The following is a 9,839-nucleotide window of genomic DNA, read 5'->3' as shown; positions in this document are numbered from 1 at the left end:
TGGGCCTCAGTTTCCCTTCTGGAAACAAGCAGGCCGGACTAGACCCCAACACTGACCGAACGCAAAGGAGGGCGGAGCGGTCGCAGACCCGCCTGAGGCCCAGGAGGCCTGACTGCTGGTCCCAGCTTTGTCACCGAGAAGCCCGACCTCCCTGGGCCTCTGCTTCTTCGTCTATAAAACAAGTTGATCTATTCCTTCATCCACTCCTTCAGCAAGTGCTTTCTGAGCACCGGCTGTTCACCAGGCTTGGTGCTGACAGGTGGTGAGGCAGCAGAGAGAGGAGAGAGAAGATGAACTGTAAGCAGCCACGTGAACGAGGGTGTCACTGACACCAGGTGCGCACCGCAGAGCAGGAGTCATTCGTGGTTCTCGGTGATGGGGGGCGGTCACAACCTCTGTCGGGTCCAGTGTCCTGAGACCCAACAGGCGTCTCTGCTGGGCAGCACAGAGAAGCTCTGTGAGGAACTCACATCTCACACCATAGCTTTTCTCCCCCCCAGAACAGCACAGCTCAATTAACGCAATCAGCCATGACCCACCGATTGGGCACATTCTACAGTGAGCCACCCACCAGCTCCCGCCTCCCTGGAGTTTGTGCTCGGGGGCAGAAGGAACTCAGAAACTGCGCAGCTACTGCATGTTCCTCACCATTCTCTGACTGCTAATTACATGCTTTAAGTAACGATGTTTCCAAGAGTTAAGAATCCAGTGGGGATTTGGATGGGCCCTGAAGAACTCCGGGAGTTGGTGATGGACAGGGAGGCCTGGCGTGCTGCGATTCATGGGGTCGCAAAGAGTCAGACGCGACTGAGCGACTGAACCGAACTGAAGGCTTGCTGCACAGTTTGAGATAAACAGACACACGGGTACCAGGGTGCGGAGGCCCCGTTCCCCACACTAGACAGACGGCTACCTGGGGCACACAAGAGAGACTCCCGTGGGAGACTCCTAAACCCCTTTGGGCCAGGAGAGACACAAGCCCCACTTCTTGTCAGGGAGCAAGAGTCCTCTTGTGTGACCTTCCCCGAACACTGTCCCTTGGACTGGGAGGACTGCTACCGAGGAGCCTCCTGACTTGGGGCCGCCACCTTAGCTCTGTGAGTCTGTTCTCTCATCCGTAAAATGAAGGGGTTAGACGGCATCCAACATCCCTTACCCAGAAAGATGGCTAAAATTTGATTCTTGTGTATACGATTAAATTCACTGTGTTGATGTTTTATTGAGGGTTTTGCATCTATGTTCATCAGAGATTTTGGCCTGTGATTTTCCTTTTTTGTATTGTCTTTCTCTGGTTTTAGTAATGGAGAGCTTGTAGAATGAATTTGGCAGTATTCTAGCCTCTCCAATTTTTTGGAACAGTTTGAGAAGAATAGATATTAACTCTTCTTTACATGTTTGGTAGAATTCCCCTGGTAAAGCCATACAGTCCTGCACTTTTGTTTGCTAGGATTTTTTTTGTTTTTTAATAACAAAGTAAATTTCACTGCTAGTGAGAGAAAAAAAGAACAAACTGGAGGTATCACAGCCCCGACTTCAGATTATACTACCAAGCTACAGTCATCAAAGCAGACACGCAGATCAACAGAGCAGAATCGCGAGCCCAGAGACAAACCCACACAGCTACGGCCAATCAGCCTACAGCAGAGGGGGCGGAAACATACAACAAGGAAAAGACAGTCTCTTAGTAAGTGCTGCTTGGAAGACGGGAGAGCTACATGTAACAAAATGAGGTTGGAACATTTCCTTAGATCATTTACAAATATAAACTCAAAATGGATTAAAGACCTAAATGTAAGATCTGAACCATAAAACTCCTAAAGGAGCACAGGCAGAGCACTCTGACATAAATCATAGCAACATTTCTTTGGACCTGCCCCCTAAGGCAAAAGAAATAAAATTGAAAATAAATAAATGACACCTAGTTAAACTTAAGAACTTTTACACAACACAGGAGAGCTCTGACAAATGAAAAGAGGGCTTACTAAATGTGAGAGAATGTTTGCAAGTTATAATTATATGACCAAGTGCGGTTAATAGCCGAAACACACAAACACTTCATACAGTATTAAAAAACAAATCAAAACAAACACCAGGGACTTCCCTGTGGGTCCAACTGCTTAGACTCCCTGCTCCCAATACAGGGGACTCAGGTTTGACCGTTTGTCAGGGAACTAGAGCCCACATGCACAGTTAAGACCCAATGCAACCAAATAAATAAATATTGCTTTTAAAAAACAAACAACACTATTAAGAAATGGGCAGAAGACCTGAACAGACACTGTTCCAAAGAGGCCATACAGATGGTCAACGGGAAAAGATGCTCAGCACCGCTGACTGCCGGGGACCAGCCCTGGCTGATCCAGGGTATTCGAAGGAGAGACGGCGTAGGCGAAGATCAGGAAACAACTGCTTAATTAAATGTTAATTAAGGATATAAAGAGTAATAGGATGAGGATAGCTCAGTGAGGAAATTCAGTGGAGAAAAGAGGCTGAGTGGCTTGGTTTACGCGGGAGACCAATAAAACTTCAAGACAAGAAGTTTGCACCACTTACGTAGGCCACAGGCATCCTTCCATTCTCCCAAAGGAGAGGAGACACTGAGGCCTCCCCGGTCGGATCTTAGAAGCCCAGGCATAATTAGTAAGCATGGTGGGTTCCGCGCTCCAGATGGAGACTCAGCCAGAGTGAAAGAGAGAGCGACATGGGGAGACCAGTATTTCGAGAAACTGATCCCCATTCTTTATTTTCCATGGTCTACTTTTATACACTGAGATGTTATGCAAAAGTCACGCGGGGTCAGCAGTCCTGACTTTTATCAAAGTCAGGTGCTTCATACAAATGTATACAGAGGTCTTAGGGGTGTTACCTCATCTTCTGGCCAGGGGGGCCTGCTGACAATTTACGACCCTCTCCTTGTGACAGCGGTCAGTCAACCAGGACACTTATTTCTCCAGGGGTGATTATTCTCAAAACAGACGCCACCCAAATAAAGTTACATTCCTACAGGGTGAGGGTGTAGTGGGTTTTAGTTAAGGAAAGAATTTACTTAGCCTAAGGTCTAACGTGATTAATATCAAAGGTTAATACTTATTCCTTCTATATATTCATTAATGTGTGTAAGGGCAGGGGATGTGGAGACGTAGCAACAAACATTGGCTCAACAAATGAAAAACCCTTCACCAACACAATTTCTAATCAATCTTTTGACTGCTCAAAGGAATCTGTATTTAGACAGTTTAGAACATCTCCTGCCTCTCACAGTTGGGAGGCTCTGAACAGTCACACGTGGCCAGAAAAACCTATTCAGGCAGGCTAGAGGATTTCCAAAGGAGTTTGTAGGTTGAAACACTGTCACACCCAAGAATTATTAACTGGAGCTGTAAGCTAACTCTTTTTTCAGAGAGGTAGTGGGGGACAGCCCCCCGTAAAGTCAGAGGTGTAGGTGAAAGCACAAAGCAGAAAGTAGGCAGACTCTGGTTTTGGGGGTAGATTGCTCGAGAATTTCCAGGGAGACTCCTGAGGCTTGATCCCGCCTTTGCGTATGCCAAGCCTCCTTCCTCATGACCTTTGTCATGGGCGGAGTTCCTCACTGGCTCCCAGCAGTGATAGAATTCTAGTTGAGCTATTCCAGATCCTGAAAGATGATGCTGTGGAAAGTGCTGCACTCAATATGCAATATGCACTCAATATGCAATATGCCGGCTCCCGGCAGCTGACCATCAGAGACACGCAGATCACAGTCATAGTGGCCAACGTGAAAAGATGCTGAGCACTGCTGACCGTCAGGGACACGCAGATCACAGTCATAGTGAAGCATCACCTCACACCCGTCAGGATGGCTGTCGTCAAAGACAACAGCATCAGAAACAACAAACGCTGGTAAGCACGCAGAGAAATGGGAGCCCTGGGACACTGCTGCTGGTCATGCAGCTCGGTGTAGCCACTGTGGAAAACAGTATGGAGATCCCTCAGAACGCTAAAAGCAGAACTACCCTACGATCCAGCAACGCCACTCCTGGCTCGTCCACGAAGAGGATGAAAACGCTAATTCAAAAATACACATACACCCCAGTGTTTATAGCAGCGTTATTTACAACAGAAAAGATACGGAAGCAACGTGGTGTCTATCAACAGACGAACGGATAAAGAAGGCGTGGTGCGTGTGTGTGTGTATAAAATAGTACATTACTCAGCCATAAAAAGAATGAAACTCTGCCATCTGCGACAGTGTGTCTGGACCTAGAGAGTATTATGCTTAGTGAAATGGCTCAGGCAGAAAAAGACAGCTAGGCTATGTTGTCACTTACAGGTAAAGTCTAAAAAACAAAGAAATGTATATAACGAACCAGAAGCAGACTCCCAGGTGTGGAGAACAAGCTGTGGCTACCAACGGGAGGAGGGAAGGGGAGCGGAGGAGACAGGGTCTCGAACTAAGACACGCAGAGTACTACGCTACGCATACAACATGAGGAACAAAGGCGTGCCATACAGCACCAAGAAACACATTCGTTATCTTGTAATAACTGTAAACGGAGGGTGATGTACAAGAATACTGAATCACCATGTCGTATACCTGAAAGTGAAGTCGCTCAGTCGTGTCTGACTCTTCGCAACCCCATGGACTGCAGCCTACCAGGCTCCTCTGCCCGTGGGATTTTCCAGGCAAGAGCACTGGAGTGGGGTGCCACTGCCTTCTCCAAAACTAACGTTATAAATCAACCACACTGCAATTTTAAAAAGTCAAATACTACAAACGACTGTACCAGGACCCTTACAGAGTTTCTGTTTGAGGCTAACAGAGCTTCAGAAAGAGACAGCGGGGACGCTGCACAGCGCTGGGAATGTACTCAGTGCCACGCAACTGGATAGCTTAAGATGGTTAAGATGGCAACTTTTATGTCATATATGTTTACCACAATTATTAAAAATTACGAATGTCATACTGCAAAACTCACCGAATTATACACTTTAAATGGATGGATCTATGATAAGTGAATTGTATTTCAATGAAACTGCTTAAAAACTTTAAAAAGGAGTATACTCTAAGAATGTGAATTCTAATGGCTTCCCTGGTGGCCCAGTGGTTAAGGAATCTGCCTTGCAACACAAGGGACAATCCCTGGTCGGGGAAGATCCCCCATGCCACGGAGCCACTGCGCCCGCGCGCCCCTGCTGCTGATGCCATCGTGCCCTTCGAGCCGGTGCTCCTCGACAAGAGAAGCCACCGCAGGAGAAGCCCTCACACCGCAACGAGGAGCAGCCCCCACCTGCCACCACTAGGCACGGCTAGAGAAAGCCTGCTGACAGCAACGGAGACTCACCGCAGCCGAGAAACAAATAGATCTTAAAAGAGAAAAGTATTCAATCCAACTGATTGGGGCAACTATTTCTCCCCAGGGGCAGCTATTTTGTGTTTCTCCTTCTAGAAACAGTCCAGACATAAACAAGTATATTTTTAAATCATATCTTTTTCTTTTTAATGCAAATTAAAAGAAAGTGACACTCTGTTCAGGACTCTGCTTTCTTTCACTTACTGACATATCTCAGATTGCTGCGTATCAGCACACACAGATCTACTTCATTCTCTTCCACTTCTGCATAGAACTCCCACTGCAGAGGATTATCACGATTTGTTTAACGAGTTCCCTCCATGTTCACAGTTTGACGGTTTCTAGCCTTTTCCTATGGCAAACAGTTGCAGGAAGCATCCTTGCACTTACAGCTTTAGATACAGGCATGAATATGTCATCAACAAGATAAATTCCTAGCTCTGGTATTACAGGTTCAAAAGGTTAATGCATGTTAAATATTAACATTGCTAAATCGATTTTTCTATGGAGTCTACCAATTTATACTGCTACCAAGAATTCATTCATTCATTTTTTTCCATTCAACCAGTATTTGAGTGGCTACTGTGTGCCAGGCATTTTTTTAGGCTCTGGGAACATAGCAATGCGTGACAACAATAACAAAACAAAATCCATTCCCTAAGAGAGCTTGCAGAGGCAGGGGGAAAACCAAAAAGTAAAATATATCATATTTCAGGTGGTAGGAAATGCTGTGGCTAAAGTAAGGCAGAGAAAGGAGTGCTGGTCAGGGTTCAATTCAGTTCAGTCACTCAGTCATGTCCGACTCTTTGTGACCCCATGGACTGCAGCCCGCCAGGCCTCCCTGTCCATCACCCACTCCCGGAGTCCACCCAAACACATGTCCATTGAGTTGGTGATGCCATCCAGCCATCTCATCCTCTGTCACCCGCTTCTCCTGCTTTCGATCTTTCCCAGCATCAGGGTCTTTTCAAATGAGTCAGCTCTTCACATCAGGTGGCCAAAGTATAGGAGTTTCAGCTTCAGCATCAGTCCTTCCAATGAATATTCAGAACCGATTTCCTTTAGGATTGACTGTTTGGATCTCCTTGTAGTCCAAGGGACTCTCAAGAGTTTTCTCCCACACCACAGTTCAAAAGCATCGATTTTTCGGCCAGGGTGTGTGGGTGTGGATTAGTCGCTTAGTCGTGTCCAACTCTTTGTGACCCCATGAACTGTAGCCAGTCAGGCTCCTCTATCTGTGGGATTCCCCAGGCAAGAATACTGGAGTGGACTGTCAGTCCCTTCTCCAGAGGATCTTCCTGACCCAGGGATCGAACCCAGGTATCCTTCATTGCAGGCAGATTCTTTACCATCTGAGCTACAGGGAAGACCTTGGCCAGGGTAGGGGTTGGCAATTGAAATAAGATGGTCAGGGTAGGAGAATTCCAAGCCTCAGTTTCCTATCTGTAACAGGGACAATAACAGTACTTATGAGATTAAGTCTGGTAGATAACAGTGACCATTTCACAAACAGAGATAATGTTACTATAAACAACGTTTCAGGTGAGAAAACCTAAGGTCCCAAGGAAAATGGGTGGCTCAGTCAGAACCAGAACCCAGTCTCCTGACCTTCCGTGCAGCCAACTTCTAAATATACCCAAGGGCCAACAGAACTAAGAAGCAATCCAGCTGGGGTTGCTCCCGGCACCATAGTTCAAACGGAAGAGTTCTCTGAGAACGTGATTTTCTGCATCAGCGTGAAGGGAGGGAAGATGTGAGAGCACATGAGGTCCTTCTTCAAGGAGAAGCAGGACAGCTTCACTGGGGCTCGAGGCTGAGCCTGCTGGGGTTTACTCACAAGACGTTCAGATCCAGGACGGTGCTCTCGGCCAAAGGCAACAAGCTTTCTGGCTGCTGCTGGCCCATCTGCTCTGATGAGACTCCTCCAAACCCTCATCTCCCATTGGTTTCATTCCAAGGAATCTCCTAGAGGAGAGATAAGCAGCACTTAAATCACAGCTGTGGAAATAATAAGATCCGGATGGACAGCTGTATCTGTTTGGCCGGGTGAGCGTTCCCAAGCCGGCCAAGAGCGCTGCGGTGGTCTCCCAGCTCACTCTGCGTGCGTGCTCGCCCGGGGGCCCCCTGCTCCACCCGCAGTCGGGCACTCACTGCTTCCCCGGGCCTTCTGCCTACACAGTGCCCGACCCCTGCCTGGGTTCCAACCTCCTTCAGCCCTGTCCTTTCTTCACGAAGGTCTCCTTCCCTCCACTCAGCTTAACCTCTCCTTTAAAAGAAGATGCTTGCTAGTCAACACCATCAGTATGGTGCAGGATCTAGAAAAGTCAGCACTCTGGGCTTGACCCCTGTGGAGAAGTGCTTATATGAACCTGGACAAGTCATTACCTTTTCTGGGCCTCCATTTTAAAAAGTAATTTTGCTTATTGATTTATTGGCTGTGCTGGGTCTCTGCTCCAGTGTGGGCTTTCTCTAGTTGCAGAGAGCGGGGGCTACTCTCGTGACGTGGGGCCCAGGCTCAGCGGTTGCGGGTCTGGGCTCTGTGGACAGGCTCAGTGGTTGTGGCCCACGGGCTTAGCTGCTCCGCGGTATGCGGGATCTTTCCGGATCACGGATCAAACCCATGTCTCCTGCATTGGCAGGCGGATTCCTTACCACTGAGCCACTAGGGAAGCCTCTGGGCCTCATTTTCTTTATGTAAAAATGCTGTATATTATATGGCATTTCAAGTACCACGAAGTTAATTATTCTGCAAAGGGCAGGGAGGGACCCCAGTGATCTACTTAAAGCAAAAGAATACACAGACAGGTAATGAGGCCAAAGGCAGAATTTTTCAGCTTGGAGCCACCAGAACCGCTAAATCCTGTCAAGAGGTGTGATGACAACCAATGTCAGCATGTGAATGGCATCCAGTATCAAGTCTGGGGTTAGCCATAAAGGGAGTTCATACCTAAACAAGAGGCCTCGGTTTCAAATTTTATTCGTATACAGAGTAAGCTTCAATGTGCGGGAATATCCAGGCCAGATCTGGACCTACGCTGGCTGCTCTTGGAAAGGGAACCATGAGAAAGAAAGTGAGCACTGGCCCAGATCAGCAGCTTTTACTTTAACATCATGGTGATCAAGAAACTAGTTTCCTCTGCAAGGCTAAGAACAGGAAGCTTGAGAAACACTCAGTCCGTTAGAGAGACACTGAATTCAAATTTGGGAAAGTGATCTAGAAAGATTTCAAAAGATGTCAGGACTAAAAGCAAATGTATAGATGTTTCCATTTCTGTTTAAACTACGGCCAGTCACAAACGGGTGAAGGCTCTGCTGGGGTAATTTGAGAAAACATGAAAATCTTCGTGACTGTCAGTAATGTACGCCATCTTCTGAGGTCACATCCATAATCTCAAGTCTACGCACAGAGAGGGGCAGAGAAGAGCGTGCACAACGGAGAGGCGAGATTCTGAATTCCAAAGTAACCTGAGTTACTACGTCACTGCTCCTGCCTAGAAAAATAATCTGGGCCCTGACTTCTCTTCTATACGCCCTACCTCTGGGTTGACAACAAACTCACAGTCTGCAGTCTGCAGCGCGGCGGACACTCAGGGCTGTGGACGCCGAGCCCAGCAGGCTGCTCAGATCTTGCCCCTACTGGATACCAGCAGACTCAGACTCCACGGTCAGCGGTGCCTCCTAGCAGAGAAACAGGAGGCGGCGGCACGGCTTTCCGGAAGCCTTCAGTGACTTTCCACTGAGCTGTGGGAAAATTCTGACAGCCGACTGTGGCCGGATCATAACCCAGAGGTCCTGACAACTCAAATCTTTGAAGATTCCTTTCATTCCTTTCCCAAAGGGGAATCTGGCAAACTCCGATTGGTTAATTCCGTTTGCCTTCTTCTCCTCAAGATGTAGGTGCAAAGTGGTGTGTGCTCTCTGCTGGCAAAAGGGTACCAGGGTAACAGCATCTGCGGTTGCACCAACTTATGTTTATCTAGTACTTCCTGCTGTCAGGCTCTGTGTATAGACTGTTTTCACTGAATCTTCACAACGACCCAGTGGGGGTGTTACTAGGAATATTCCTCTTTTACAAATGAGAAAACCGAGGCCCAGGGCGGCTGATACCTCGCCTCCGGTCCCACAGCCTGGGCGTGAGGCAGGGAGATTTTAACGTAAGCACTGTCCCGAGCCTGTGCTCCTCACCATCGTGCCAGACTGTGTCCAGCGCCAGTACATACTCTCCGAGCTCAAAGGCACTTTAGACATCGCAGACCGACCCGCAGCTTTTGCAGCTGAGAAAACAGGCCTGATGAGGGGATGGGGCATGCCTGGTCACAGAGCCGGGCGCTGAGGCAGGGCTCTCCACTCCAAGGTCCAATGCCCTCTCTCTGCTGTATCAGAGGCCGTGGGTTCTCTGATTCATCTTAAGGGTCTGGAGCTCATTCACATCTTACTCTATATTCTTTAGGGATTGGAGCTTTATATAAACATAAAAATACTTTCCTAGGCTTTCTTCATAATACACTG

General features: G+C 47.8%; 1 long non-coding RNA gene across 1 annotated transcript; it reads right to left on the bottom strand.

Annotated features, from left to right (window-relative positions):
- Window positions 1–5,472: 5,472 nt before the first annotated feature.
- LOC139176798 (uncharacterized) lies at window positions 5,473–9,137 on the bottom strand. Its single transcript, XR_011561256.1, has 3 exons — window positions 8,890–9,137; window positions 7,168–7,295; window positions 5,473–6,773 (listed from the first exon to the last, which is right to left on the bottom strand). It is a non-coding gene; the product is annotated as an uncharacterized lncRNA (long non-coding RNA).
- Window positions 9,138–9,839: the final 702 nt, after the last annotated feature.

This window comes from Bos indicus, chromosome 17 (genome assembly GCF_029378745.1).
Source record: "Bos indicus isolate NIAB-ARS_2022 breed Sahiwal x Tharparkar chromosome 17, NIAB-ARS_B.indTharparkar_mat_pri_1.0, whole genome shotgun sequence".
Taxonomy (NCBI): domain Eukaryota; kingdom Metazoa; phylum Chordata; class Mammalia; order Artiodactyla; family Bovidae; genus Bos; species Bos indicus.
The sequence above is the reverse complement of the archived record's forward strand: the minus strand, read 5'-3'. Positions and strand labels throughout refer to the sequence as shown.